This window comes from Crocodylus porosus, unplaced genomic scaffold (assembly GCF_001723895.1).
Source record: "Crocodylus porosus isolate Cpor-Errol unplaced genomic scaffold, CroPor_comp1, whole genome shotgun sequence".
Classification (NCBI taxonomy): domain Eukaryota; kingdom Metazoa; phylum Chordata; order Crocodylia; family Crocodylidae; genus Crocodylus; species Crocodylus porosus.
Genome location: NW_017728911.1, coordinates 20,093,106 through 20,108,839, shown reverse-complemented (window position 1 = coordinate 20,108,839; position 15,734 = coordinate 20,093,106).

Genomic DNA, 15,734 nt, shown 5'->3' with positions numbered 1-15,734 from the left:
TAAGATGGCTTTTAAAGCTTCTGATATCACTAGGATTCTGGGAGAATTAACATTTCCAAAGTATTGAAAGTATGAGTTCTGTAAGTGGTTTTTCATCAGCCCCTCTTACGAGGCATAATGTGCAAAATGAAGGTATAGAATCTTCATAAAAGAAGTAAGCAGCAGTCTTGAAACCATTTACTTTCAACTTAAGCATAAACATCAAAAATCTGTGGCATTGTTGTCTCATGCCTCAACAGGTAAATTGTAGATATATAGTGGGTATTTTTTGCATTAAAATTATACTCCCCAGATGTTACTTACTTATGGGTAAAAAAAAAAAAAAATTCACCCAGCAAGGAAGGCTGTACACTAGAAAAAAGTGTCAAACCAAACTGGAGGAAAGGAGCTGCACCTCCACAGAGCAGGAATTTATAAATTATCTTGAAGTCATTTACTAAGGACTTCTAGGAAAATGTACACTGTCAAAACCATTTGATAGTTCAAGTATCTTAATCCTATCATTTGATCAAGTTTAATTTTGATTCCAAAATAGCTTTGCATTATAAATCCAATCCTTTCTCTATCTGTTCCCTGTCTTTCTCAGATGAAACCCTTTTTCATGTGATATGTGAGATGGGCAAAATTTCCTTGGGAGACTTTCTTTTTTAAATTAAAAAAAAACAAAAAAACAAACCAGACACAGAACCCCCACACTTTCTGAAATCAAGCAAGTGGAGCATTTGGAAGATACAGGCTCTGGAAACAGTATTTTAAACTTTTTTCTTTTTTGGGGGTATGGGGTGTAGAAGGGAGGAGAGTGGTCATCATCTGTCAGGACTTGCTTAGCCTGTTCAGTCCATATACATTTATCTGGTCTTTGGAAAAGTGGGGTTGACTACCATTAAGCAGTTTGCCTGGTTAGTTTTAGATTTTTCTGATACAGAACTTTAAGCTTGTTGGGATCCTGTAAGGTCCCTGTCGTGTTTACTAAGTCTACAGTGCTTAGCTTAGAAGACTCAAATATCAGCAAAAGCATCCTGCAGACTTTGTAGTATCCAGAAGGGACTGAAGGACTCTGGTAGTTATAGCTTTGAAGAAACTTTAAAGAATGCTACACCAAAAAAATCCATACCACAGCATATCCATACCACAGAGGTCTTGTCAGTCACCTGAAATGTTTTTGATGGTTCCATATCAGTATGTTTTTGGAACTTACTGTATTTTCTCTTACACAACCCATACTTCCCCCCCAAAACAGGCTGACAAAAAGTGGGGTCTTACATGCAAGAGAAATGGCTCCCCACAGATCTGGAAATTGGGAGCAGGGGGCAGTGGCAGCAATAATCACAGCTCTGGAAGCTATGACAATTAACAGTGCTGCCCCTCCCACATTTCTGGACCCGCTGGGAGTCTCCTTCCCTTTCCTGGCTGAATGGCATGGCTTCACATGCTAGATTGGACCAGCGCATGGGGTTTATCCATGGACCTGGACCCAATATGTGGCTCTGGACTGGTTCACCAGGCTGAATTAACACATGGCTAGTACAAAGCTCCAGAGTTGGCATGCAATCCTCGACTTGGTGCACCAGGCCCACCCCAGCACATGGCCCTGGACCTGTCATGCTGGAGCCATTGTGTAGGATCAGACTTGGTGTATGGCCCCAAACCTGGAGTGCTGCATCAGTCTCTAGGCCCTATCTGGTGTGTGGAGTTATCTTGGGAGCATGTTTGACTCCCTAGCTGCTGCTACTTTGTTACCAGGAAGGACAATCTCCACTCCTTCCCTGTCCCCTGCTGTTCAGGCTGCCCTTCCAAAATAAGGTGTATACTGTATGCGAGGGTGTGCTCTATATGAAAAAATATGGTACTATCCCGTGGAAAGTTCTGATATTTCAATTTTCAATCTGATTTAGAATTAATTCTACCAACTGTAGTTCATAAATCGGGATTTTCATTACTTGAGAAATTTCAGCATCTTAAAACTTGTTCTTGTTCAGACTTGGAAGACGATTTTAAAAGTTCTTGTGACCTTAAAACTGCATGGGCAAGAAAATAAACGTGGAACCATCAGGAGTTGTTATGTTTTGGCATTATCAAAACAAAATATATAGTGTATAAAATATAGAAGTTAAAATGATATTAATCAAAATGATAGTCAGGTCTTGTTACCTTGTCAAATGTGGTATTTTGATAGAGAAAACAGGGAAGTGACCACAAGTTGTTTAAAAAAGAATTGTCAAATCTTTATATTCCTTTAAAATGTTTCTATTTTGAAACTATTGCAGCTTTCAGTGGAAAAACTGGTTGGTTGAAACATTTGCCATCAGTTCTGACCATTACAACCCCCATTCTCTGGAATAAATTGGAAAGGGCCAGATGGTTCACAAAGGCAAAACTGCTGACTCTAAGCATGTCCTGTCTTTTGGCAACACTGCTATCCAGTGTCCTAAACCACTCTTGCTCTGAACATATGCTACATGGTGCCCAGCTGAGGTCCAGAATAGCCACAGTCACCATTTCCCAAACACTGAGTCACTGCAAGGACAGAACTGAGCAACTTCAAACCAATGAGGCTTTTGGTCATCTCTGGGATTTTTTTTAATGAAAAGGAAACACATTTACTGGCGTTTATTATGGTAAAGAAGGGTACATTCTCTGTAATTTTCAGAAATAGTAGAGGCTTATAAATCCCTGTGGGTCTCGATATAGCTGCTAGCATTTTACCAACTGGGCCTGGCCAGCATGCAGTATTCCATGTTTCTAGATGCATTCTTTCATAAGATGTGCTTAGCCTGAAAGCTAGGAATGAGAAGGAAATGACATGTTCTTCTATAATATGTTCTTTTATAGCCTTATAATATCTCTCCCCTAAGATGTGTTGGTATATAGAGTCAGTCCACCTCCCAAGATGTGAATTAAGAGCATATTGCTAGTGTTTGTTTTTCTTTGCTGATCTACAGGCCTAAGGACAATCTGAGAGCTAAACTTTTAAGTGTCTGTCAGCAGAATCTTATAGGTTTTAATTTATTTTGCCATTATCCTAGACACACAGCAGTAATAGCACCTACTTGAAGTGGCAGGACAGGACTTATCCTTCTATCATAACTGGTGAGTTATGGATAGATCATATAACATTTGTGAGGATGCTTAGCAATAATGCTATGATAGATGAGGATAAATGTAACATCTGCCTCTTCTACCTGAAGTGAATCCTGGTCTGTGTTGCTTAGAAAAAAAAAAAAGAGTTAAAAATAAAGTGCAGTTGTGCTGTTCATCTGATCTCAGAATACTTTGCTAAGTAGTGTCTTGTGATGTCCACACCCTTGCAGATTAGGTGCAACAGGTTGACATGATTTGCTGTAAGGCATGCAAGACATCTGTAGCAGAGCCTGGACTAGAACTGGGAGTTGAGTCGCCTGGGTTCTGTGACCTAAGCACTAAACTTTATTGGAAACCCTTAAAAATATGGCTGTTTGCATGGCTTTGTAGCATTGGAAGAGAATATGGGGCCTTAAATATGGTAACTACATTGATCCGTAGTTGGTGTATGTTGATGCAGTCTAAGACAGGGATGCTTAACCTCCAGCCCATAGACCAAATGTGGCCTGTGAAGCTCTCCATGGGTTGGGTGCTGTGGTAGCAGGCGAGTGGTAGCCACCCTCCCCCAGCACAGTTGGATCCAGGCCAGGTCACATCCCTCTGGCCCCCATGGAGCTGGACTGGGGTTCAGCCATGCCCCCTCCCCACCCTTTTCCCCCAGACCTCTCCACCCAACCAGGTGGGAACCTGTTGTGCCTGCCTCTGCCCCTTCCCATCTGGCCCACCAAGGGAAAAGGTTGACTACTGATCTAAGATATGCAGTTAGTCAAACAGCCTATGTTACTATGGGGCAGGGGGATTAAGTAGTTCCAGTGTCATGCTATTTTGGCTACAACATCACTTTAACAACACTGCCATGCTATGATAGACAAAAAGGTATTGTTGCAGCTACAGCGGGGTCTTAGAGTTGTAAGGTGGTAAGACGGTCTTAGACAATGGTTTTGACACCCAGTGTACAAATTGCTGGGGTGCATATATGCAAAGGTGTTAACAATCTTTTTTGGTCAACAGGGTAGGGTGGGGGAGGGGTTCAGTCTGTCTTTGCTGTGGCTTCCATTGAGTGGTCTCAGTTGTGTATCTTTGAGCACAGCGTGGGCCATCACCAAGTATGATGGTCCCTTGACCATCAGATACCATGATACCATCTGATCATAATGTAATGCATAATGCAGTAACCTGTCATAATGGTTCCTTGCTCCCTGGCCTGAGGACAAACCAAATGTGTGGCGCAAGTTCCAGTTTCCACAGGATAGTTCTGCATGGACCGTTCTGCCACTGGCAGGTCAGTAGATCACACCCTGATTCCACACCTTCCTGCTGCCAGCTAGTCCTGGCGGCCCTGGCTTCACTGCAGCTCAGAATTTTGCTGAATTGGATGAATCCTTAACTGTCCCATAAGCATCGGCTTGGAGCCCTTTTTGTGCTATGAGCAGCACAAAGTTACTTAGCAGGGCTGAAGATTAGGCCTGCTGCCTTTGAGGTGACTGCAAGGGTCTTGTTTTTTTCTGAAGCATAGAACTTGCTTGTAACCAGTCCAGAAGGAAACAGAATGTGGCTGTAGCTAAAGGAGAGCAATGGACTACTGCATTTTTTTCCAGGTAGCATCCTAAGGAGTTGAGAAGTCTGAGCTGTGGGCTCGTGGTGTTCTCTACCACAATGAGCAATACTCGAGCACCAGACGCAGAGGGCCTTAAAACAGACTCGCTGATGCAATTCTTCCATTGTAGAAGAGTCATGGGTTGTACAGAAGAATACATTATTATGTCCGTCTCTGCAGCCCAGGTTTCAGATGGGATATTGGCTGGTTAAAGAGCACAGTCCCTATTTTAGCAGTTGTCACTTGCACCAAAGACATGTTTTTACCACATTCCTGCTGGTGCTCCCAGGCACCCCATGGTCCTGTTTGCAGGCACTCAAACTGGATATGTGGAAGTCAAGCCATTTTAGGGATGTCTGTCTATAACCAGTCTCCGGTGTACTGGAGAACACCTGCAGAGGATGTTCCTCGAGCAACCTTGCTCCCCATTTTGGGGGTTGGTGCATCTGAATGGTGGGCAGGGCACACCTGGGAGCAGAGGAGTGCACCTCTCCAGCAGCAGCGAGGGAGCTGGTGTAGATGTACCCAAGCAGTCCTTTATCATACCTGAAGGCTGACTTGCAGAAGTAAGGGATAAACTAAGATGAATTCTTCTTTTAACCAGGGGCCTAAACATGGCTCATGTGGTTGGCAGTGAAGTTAACAGGAACACTTGTGAATAGGAATACTGTGAGAGTGGAAGCAAGAGTTTGCAATGTCTGGTCCTGTGAGAGTCATGCCCTAGAGTATTAACCCAGGGTATCACTAAGCTTCCCCACTGCCTGTACTGCTTGTTTATATACAGGTTTCCCTCACTTTCTGCAGGTTCTGTATGTGTGAATTCTCTCTTATGTGATGACCCTCTTTATACCAAAAATTCGTTGCAAGTGAGGTAAATTCATTCTTATGCAATCGGTGTGATGGAAACCTGAAGTCAGCTCCTTTGTGCGGTGAATTGTGCAAGTAGTGTGCGCCAAATATGGTCTCCTGTGTGGATCTGTGCTCCTTGCTCATTGTCTGTGACACGTTTGTGTAGTTGCCATCCCCATTACGATAGTGCCTTGTGCTTGTGTGTACTGTCTGCTGTTGGTGAGTACCAAAATTGTCTTGTAAAAGGGTTGAAATGGGTCTGGGGGTCAGTACAGTTGAGGTCTTGCAATATATCCCTATTTGTTACATTGTAAAGTGGGTTCCCTTTATGTGAATTTGAGTGCATGCATGTACAGCATAAAGCGAGGGAAACCTGTATTGTGCTTTCCTCAGTCTGAAAAGGGGAAATAACATATTGCCAACTACAAACTTTCTAAAATCCTGAGGGTTTTTTTTATAACTAATAAAAGCTTTTAAGGCTTTTCAGACTTTTCTACACGACCATGAGGGCTAGAAGCTTAAGCTTATGCCTTCTGTTGTCTCAAAACAGCAGCTGGAGGTTTCTGAGGAAAACTGGGAAGGTTATGGGACTCTGTCAGGAGAACTGGAGACACCTCCCTCTTGGTTGCAGTGAGTTTGTCCACTTTGGCTTCTTTAGAAAGTAACAATAGCTTTCTGTTGAGGTAAAAATATTTCCTGTACAGCCTTCCTATTATCCATACCTTCAGTACAAGTTTAGGATACTTTTCTTTAAACACGGTACCAAACTTGATTGCCTTTATGACCATCTTGAATATTTTCCAAAAAGCAAAATACTGGTATATGAAATCATCTACCTTTTTCCTCTTTGAAAATCTTAAGTGCCTGGGGGATTTAAAACAGCAAAGGTTGTTTACTTTCCACATGTGCCTTTGCCAAGGAGAAATAAAAGCTACAACAAAGTGACACACATCCAGAGGGAAGGTTTGGTCTGACTCTTCTTGCTGGGAACAACAGCCCTGTCTTCTGTCCTTTCTGTATCCATCGCAGCTTTGCAGAGTGACTCCTGAGCGCAAAAGGGAATAACAGTAGCATCCTCAGCATCCTAAACTGGGTATGTTGTGATGCGATGTTCAAGGGCTGTCACTGTAGGAAGAAGTCTACACCTTGAGTTCTCAGCGAGGTGCAGTTTTATGCCTATGTTTAATTTTAAACACTGAGCAATGCCACAGAGTTCAGCAGCACTATTTACATCCTTACAGTTGCTGCAAAGTTTGCAATGTCTGCATCCCTAGCTTCAGTTCTCAAGACTGGAATCTAGTCTCTCTAGTTTTATTTTCTGGCCATACCTTTGAATCTGTTAGTTTGCTGTTGATCTATGTGACAGTGGAAAATAATTCCAAGTGCATTCATTTAAAGGGACCATTCTAACATTTCCTGTAATGATTTAACCTTGCGGGCAGGAAACAGGTCATTTTTGTTTACTAGACAGTAACAGAATTCCTCCAAAATACATAATTGACCTCAAAAACACTTCCAATGATCCAATTTCTATGTCAGTTACTTGGTTTTGAAAGTAACAAAAATGAAGTTTTACGTTTGCTAAAAAAGCACATCCTGTACCAGGAAATTGGTCAAACTAAGGTATTTTGTTGTTAAAAAATACATTTAAAAAATTCTGAACTTCCCACCTACCAGGTTTTGGTCTACCACCATTTTTTATAACCAAATCTCATATATGTCCCTAAACATGCTGGTTTCTGATGGATGTGCTAAACAATTTTAATAGCTCCCAATGATTCTGATGCTAATACATGGCTTTTTTTTTTTTTTTTTTTAATTGATCAGTTACAACACACCAGCCACTTCCAAGAATGGAATATTGTGTTCCAGTTCGAGCATGTCATAAGACTCAGTTTGCTTAATCTGAATTTGCGAACTTGTCTAGTGCTTCTTTGGGGTGTTGTGTTTTTTAGGTGAACTTTGGACTGAGGTGAAGTAATGCCACTTTTTCCCTCACACGGGAGACATGACTAAGAATGTTTGTGGTCTCTGAGTCGTTGAATTCAGGGTTGGCTTGGCTGCAGTTTATCTAGATCGGACAGTATCCCGTAACATGATGCTCGTTCATCTAAATTTAAAACACCATAATTTGACAAAAACAAAAAATAGTGATACAGAGGATTTTAATGGGGATCCAGGTCCAAGTCTTGCTTTGGCATGAGTTCGTGCCTGGCTCCCATTCAAGGCAATGAGGAGTTGGCATGTACATGACAGCAAAATTGGGTCTTTAACTGGTAACACTTCAAAGAAACAAGCGTGCTTTATTGCTAGAAGAGGTTAAAAAATGCTTGTAACATGTTGCATGTACCAGTTTGGTGTGGCAGGTGTTTCATGGTGCTCTAATGCAAGTATGTTTCATCTGATAAAATGCTAAATAGGAAATAAACTACAAGGAAAAAAGAAAAAACCTCAGTGGACTTTGGAGCCCAAATTTTGGAAGTCAACAGGAGCCCTTTGGGGTTACCCCAAGTACAGCATCAGGGTCATTTAAGGCTCTGGTCTGCACTTCATACCACAACAGAACAATGTGGCCCAGGTGCTTGTGGGCAGTTCGTGTGTCAGCTGTATAATCCATATCATATGAAGTTTGATGAAGGCTGCAGTTCATAACTTTGCCAGCAACTTGTTATTCATACATTGGATGAGAGTCTTTACCTTCAAGTCAAAAAACACTCCTCAGCTTGTTCCATATTAATCACATTGTAGGTGTCAGATCTTTAAACAGTCTTGTAACTTTAGCATTTAATTTTATTATCTGTTTCAAGTACAGTCTGATTAGCAGCTCTAGGTTCTGTGTCAATACCTTGCAAAGCATAACTCACATGGACTAAATCCCTGGTGGTTTTTAGAAGGAATATTTATACCCTTGAACATCACTAGGTTTTGTTTGGTGCAATTAACCACATCATTTTGGTTTTTCTTCCAATCAAAAATAAGCAGCTCATGTTAAGCAGTGATGTATGTCACGGCAATGACTGTCCTTTTGGTTGCCAGCAAGGGTAGACTCTCTGGAGCTGAAAAGTTTGACCTGAAGTATTTGGTGGTGTGGGAGAAGGCGGGCAGACTTTCAAAGGTATTTAGGTCCCTAAAGATGTAGATAGACACTAAATCTATCACCCATTCATTTCCATGTGTGAGATACCTCACCTGTTTAGGCACTTCTGTAAATCCCAGTAGACTTACCCTGTATTTCTAGGCACCTAAATACCTTTGGAAATCTGGCTCTGTCTTCTGGTTGATGACTACAGCAAAGTAGCATCCTCCTGAGGATTGAGTGCATCTTACCCAGTGGGTTACACCATTTACAAAGTATATTCTCTGAATAGCCAATGCTGATCAAGGAGTGTAAAACAGCTGCAGTGCCCTTACAGCACCTGTTGACTTTGCTATGGTTCAAGGATGCTTTTGTACCTTCAGAAAAAATGATTTATTGGGGCAGATTCTCTGCCAGTCTCCTGAGACTTGGAGCCCTGAGGGATAGCGCAGAAGGAGGAAAGGGCAAAGATGCTGTTAATATATCTATATATCTTTGCAGTGTCCTGATGCTGGGCTGTTGCTGGGAGTTGTCATGGTCTGGGTACCCTGCAGGAATCCTGCCTTTCTGCAGTTGCCTATGGGCTGTGTTTTGTTCCTAATCCCTGTAATGCCCTTGCTGAATCTCTAAATATGGGGTTTTGAAAGGAGGGTCACATTAGGGAATGTTGGTAGCTGTCATCTACCGCATCTGCAGTGGAAAAATTCTACGTCAGATCATGCCAGCTTCTTAGCAGTTCCCATAAGGCACCAGTGCAACGGCAAGGGGCTGTAGCAGGGACGAGAATCAACTTGCAGCCATTGACAATGTGGCTGTAGCACTATAATCGACTCTTGGCAGGTCCCAGTGTGACTTACTCGTGCAACTTCCTTTTGGATGCAGTTTATCTTTTTGTGAATCGATGAGAAGACTTCATACTCCCTAACAAAAGATCATTTTTGTGAGTAAGTTTGGACCAAGCAGCAAAAAGACTTTCAAGTTAAGATAACCAGGGGCGTAAGCTCAGAGAAGAAACATGTTTCTGGTTTTAGGGACAGACCCATCCTGAACTGATGGTGCTGTGTTTTTCAGTAATGCAACCGAACTATCAAGGTTACGTCAATGCTTACTTCCCCTCCCTAATTTACCCGTCTTCCTGCTCATACCTCATTGCTCCATCAAGTGTAAAATCATAAACGCATCTTTGCCCAGACCCCCACTTCCAGCCATTCACAGATGTTTCCTCTCATGCAGACTTCCTTTTCTCAACTATCCTCCCCTGGCTGTGAATGGAGGTTTTTCTTCCTATAATCCCCTATGAAGACACTTCAAAGTGCCTTTGTCTAACCATGTTTTCAGTAATCTGATAACAGAAGGATTGAGAGAGAGCTGCCATTTTGCTCTGCAATGCTGGTGTTTGCATGCTGAACACTTGTTTAAAAAAAAAAAAAAAAGTACCAGTACCATGTTCAGAGAATCCAGGCTCAGAGGCTCAATAAGATGAACAGTGTGGCATCTCTCAACCTATTCTTTATCTTGGAAAGGTACAATTGTGTAAATTGGCTGCATATACAGCTGTTGATAACAACAGCCCCTCATCATATGAGCACCCCTAGTGCACATCTGGAGGTTTCATGCCAGTCCAGGGTCTTATGCTTTGCTTGTGTGGTACTCATGTGACCCAAGCCCAGCCAAGTTTCTAGTATAGCTCCACAGCTCCAGCCTCAGCAGGCTTTTAAATTCCTTAAAAAGAAGGTGGGGGGAAAGATGGAGCTAGAATGTTTTCAGTAGTGGCGGATGAACAGAACAAGGTGCAATGGTCTCAAGTTGCAGCAAGGGAAATTTAGGTTAGATATTAGGAAAAACTTTTTGTCTAGGAGTGTGGTGAAGCAATGGAATGGGTTATCTGGAGAGGTTGTGGTATCTCTAGCCTTGGAGGCTTTTAAGGACTGGCTCAACAAAGTCCTGGCTGGGATGGTCTAGTTGGGGATGGTCCTGCTTTGAGCACGGGATTGGACTAGAGGACCTCCTAATGTCCCTTCCAACCCTAATTTTCTATGATACTCCCTCCTTCCCTGCCCCCACCGTCCCTGCAGCCCCAGGAAGCCTTTGGAGGAAAATGGAGAATCATGCTAGGCTATGCTACAAGGGGATATTGGGTGAGTGGGAAGAGGCTGTGCCCGTCTGCAATCCCTTGTGACAAAGCTCCAGCAAAAGAGCTTTTCATCCACTGGTTAAAGCAGCTAATTTTGTATGTTTCAAAATTGCCGGCATAGTATGGGAGAAAACGTTTTCAGTGGTTAGAACAGGGGATTGGGAACTGGGATTCCTGGTTCTGCCTCCACTTGCATTGGGACCTTGGGCCATCCCTTTTTTGCTTGCTGTTCACAGTGTGGATAAATCCTGATTTGTTCCCTCATCTGAGGATAGGGGAGAAAGATGTCTATCCTCAAGAAGCGCAGGGAGGACTCAAGATCTTCTGCTGAAAGGCCCCCAGCAAATGCCAGATGCTGGAGCAGCTCTGCACCAGAACAGATTGCTGCTTGTTTAGAGCACAACAATCTGCCTGTTTCTAAAATACTGGAAGCAGGAGGTAGCCAAGCCCTAGTCAACCAGCACCCTGGAGCAGCAGCTTGTGTTTACACGTTCCTCCATCGAGACCCGGGCTGCCGGTTGCATGAGGAGATGAGCCGTGTCTGCGTCAGTTCTGTTCGTTACACACCGAGCAGCTGCTCCCTGCAGATGGAGCTGTGCAAGCCCAGATTTGAGAGAGCAAAGCATAAACAGCAGCCATTGCTTGGCAGGGTGACTGTCAATACAGTAACTGACATTTTTTTAGCATATTTTAAAGAAAGGAGGATTGCGAGTATTACAAACAAATAGAATCGGTTCTGCTGTTGGCTTGATCCTGCTATGACCTACAGGGGCCAATAAGGCTTTACAGAGCTGGCATCGCCTCCTCTTTTAGCTTCACGTATGGAGAAACTGAGGCACAGAGTAATGAAGTGACTTGCGTCCTCTTGAGCATTTTCTCCTACATCTAAAAAGGCATAGTAGTTTGCTGCAGGTTCTGGTTCCTAATGCTGCAGGAGACTCGGGTTTCCATTGAAAAAAGGAAGATTTTTTATTTGCAGTGGCAGAAAGACTGTTGGAACTGTGAAACCAGCATGACATAAAGGCTTAAAAGCCAGAAAGCAAGCAACAAGTTTTATTACTTAAAAATCTGGTGGTGCTGGGGATACTACTCATGTCTTTGCCTGGCTGCAGCTGGCAGTCCTGGATGGGAGCATCTTGCCACTACCCCAAGGATGGCACAGCTATGGGTGAGGGAGCAGAGTGCAAGAGAAGTAAATTGTTGGTCTTAAAGAGCAAAGAGAGGTAGTTAACTGTGTTAGTCAAGTCAGTCGGAAGGTAGGGTAGACGTACTGTTTTAGACTACTTGAGCACAAGCATTCATGAACCCAAGTTCACATCATCAGGTGCTACTGTCTTAGAGCAAGCTGCAGGTTCTGTAGAGCAAACTGGGAGTGTTCCTAAGGCCTAGTTTAAGCTATGTTACCCTCTCTCAAAAATCACAATCAAGAATACATCTGTATTTCTTTATTGCTTCTCTGGATCCCAGGTTTACAGTAAAACTGACAGTATCAAGGAAGAGCTGGAAGCCTGTAGATAAGTGGAGGGGGCCAAGGGAAAAGGAAAATAACCCATTCTGTTATTCCTCCCCCCCCCCCAACAAGGTGATCAGGCCTTTTTGCTTCGACTCCCAGTCCAAGGGTCTTTTCTGACTGGACAATGGATTAGCTGGAGGAGGAGGTCTTGCACTCTAGCAAGATGATCTGCATTAGACGCATGGCGTGAATCAAGCTGGTGGGGTGAAAGAGCCATTGTCACCTAGAGTTTTCTCAGTTGCTGCCTTTTTACGGTTGCCTTTCCCTCTCTTGCCTCTTCTGCTTCGTGGAACCTCCAGAGGATCTGACCAAGGCCTCAGACATGCACTGGGATTGGTTGATGTGGACGGTCGTACCCCCTGGCCATAATGACAGCAGGCTGCAGGGGTTCGCATTAGGTGATTTCTGATCCAGGATCTGGGATTATGTACTAACTGTCTAGGGAGCAATAGACTTTATACAGAGAATAGATTTGAGGAAAATGTAGTCTTCCTAGACAATCATCCCAGGCATTCCTCACAACCATTAGATTGGGTAAACTCCAGTTTCAAAGTAATAGACAGGTGTCTCCAGTCCAATGGAGGGGTTCCTTGAGTCTAAAAAGGCTGAGACCCACTGCCTTAAGATCTATGGCAATTTTCATAAGGGAGTGGGGTGGGTTCCTTCAGATCAGTCTCCCAATGACAACATTGAGGTGTCTAGGCTCCCTGTGACTGCATTTTGATACAAAGCACTAAACACTCCAGTCAGTGAAGGCAATCACAAAGTAGCATAAATAGCAAGAGCCTTGGTACTACTTCCCAAATGCTTTGCTTCTGACTCCCCGGCTTGCAATGCAGTGACCCTGCCAGGAAAAATCTCTCTTAAATGTCTGTGCTTCACAGCACTGACCCTGTCCTGGCTTCAGTCACACTTCTTGTACTGCTGTGGGGCATCTTGGAGAAATGCTTCAGCAAAGATCTGCTTCTGCTCAGAACTGATGCACAGCTGAGTTTTTTTTTTTAAATCTCCCTGTGCAGACTGCTCATTGAAATGCAAAACCCATCAGAGTCACTCCTGTCTGCCAGCTTCCCCTGTGACAACCTGATAATCCATGATAATGAAGAATTTTATCTCCATTCTTAAACTGTAGCCATGTCTCTGTATTGCACAATAAATGAGACTGAGCCTTCAGCTATTCAGTAAGCAGGGTGCATGCAAGTTCTAACCAAGGAAACGGGCGGTTGGCATTATGAGATGCATTTTGCACACACCTAAGTATCTTCTGGAACCAAGCAGCAAGCCTAGCCCAGAAGAACGCTGCAGGCAGCCTCTGTCTGTGGCCAGCTGTCTTCTGGGGGTGAAACCTGCTTCCACTGAGATGGACCATAACATTCGTCTTTGGTGCCTTCACCTCTAGGAATAACCACTGAGCCTTTTTTTTTTTTTCTTTGAGTGCTTGTCCACTGCTGATATAGGGAACAATATTGTTTAGATATATTAAATACCCTGTTTTCCAGGGAGACTAGCTATGTCTGCTGCTGTCCCAGCACTGATAATGCAGACCTGGTGGCCCTGAAGCTGGACTATGCTGTGCTGGTTTTCAATGTATCCTTTTACTGTTGACAACAATGGCATTCCTATGGACAACACAACCCAAGAAATTCAGATTTCTGCACAAGCCCCACCCCTTTTTGTCTCCTTCCACCACCTGTGGCCCCAGGAATCTGTTTGGGCTGGGAGCTGGGTGAATATTGCTCCAGGGATGTTCACAATTCTTTGGTCTTCCATGAACATTCCTGCAAGCGGCTTTTGTTTGTTTGTAGGAATGTGCTCAGAATGTCTTGCATGCATTTTAATGAGTGCTCGCCCATCTTCCCGTGCGCCTCTAGCAACCAATCAGCTGAAATACTCATAGAAGGCTTTCTGAGGCTGAAATTTATTCATGGAAAACATCCATTGATCGCTTCTGAATAGTGAAGGAATTGAGGAAAACTGCAGTCTGCTCAGAGAAAGGACTAAACTGAAAGGAAGAATAAGCTATTTTCTCTAACTGGGGGGAAAAATCAGTTGAAGTTTAAATTCTATTATTAATAATGATGTTAATACTGAATACATTGCAAGTAACACAAACAAACGTGTTTCTTCCTCTCAAGGGAATCTGGCGTGTTGCTGTCTCCTGTTTGATTTTTGCCACTGTGTCAAGACACTGGGCTAATGATCCAGAGAGCAGACACCCAGCATCTTGCAGGACTGGCTTTCCTTCCCCTATACCAGGCCTGAATGTGTAAAAAGCCGTTACAGGGGATCATTTACCTCCTTTGCCACTTCTGGCCTGAACTGCAGCTACACGTGGATTTTCTTCTCCTCTTCAGAGTAGGGCTTGGACAGGACTGGGAAGAAGTCGTGGGCAGCTTGTCTTGGGGATGGGGGAAAGGCTAGCTCTCTGCTACCGCGCATACACTCCTGGGGGGGGGCATGGGGGACACGTGTCTCCCAGATGTGGGCTGTCCGCTGTGGCCTTGGGCTCCCCGTTTGTTCCCCTTGGCCTCTGTGGCCCAGCAGGCAGGACCCAGCGTAGCAGGACAGAACAGGGCAGGGAAGCTTGGAGCCAGGTGGGCAGGGGGTGCCTCACCATGGCAGTGTGGGGCTCATGGTGGTGGCACTGAGTTTCGCTACCTTGCTGTGCTGGGTATCACCTGCTGGGCCATGGAGGCCCCCTGGGGGAAGGCAGCAGGGCAGGGAGCCTGAGCCCTTAGCGGGAGGCCTGCATCCACCCCTCGGCCACAGGCTCCACACCAGCTGTGCTGTTCATGGGAGAGGGAGAGCCAGGCTCCATGCTGTGCTCCCCATTCAGGCCGCAACAGCCACTGCCTCCAATGGGAAGCAGTTGGGACTCAGGCACTGCTGTTGGGGCAGGTGGCTGTGCACCCGGGTCCCTGGTCTTGAAGCCCTGGCTTCTGGGAGCCCCTCTGGAAAGGCAGGGAGGGGGCTGTGGGTGGGGAGTGAGGAGCACCAGCAGGGCTGGGGGGCTGTGGCTTAGGACTGAGGGGCAATGGCACGAGCAGGGCACCAGCATATCAGCAGCACAAAATGGGGGGAGGAACAGCTGCAACTGGACTCTCATCCTGGTGAGCAAAGTGGGCAGGGGGAGCTCTGATGTTCCATGGTAAAAAAATAAAATAAAATAAAATAAAGCCCAAATCACAAGCCAAAATGTGTATGTATTTACAATTTACTTTATTACAGTGATTGAGGCACTTTTAGGCTTCTGAACTGCTTTAAAATTATAGATATATCAATAATATATTGTATTCAACTGATGCCTCATATATATATATAAGTGGTATTTCATTTTAATCATGGAAAAACACAGATTTTGGGGGATTTAATCAGGGACTTTGGGGTTTTTTTGTTTGTTTTTAAATTGGAGGATTTTTGTTTTTAAACGGGGAAAACCAGGATCCTGCTTATAACAACACTATGGTCAGAGAGAGAGAGAGAG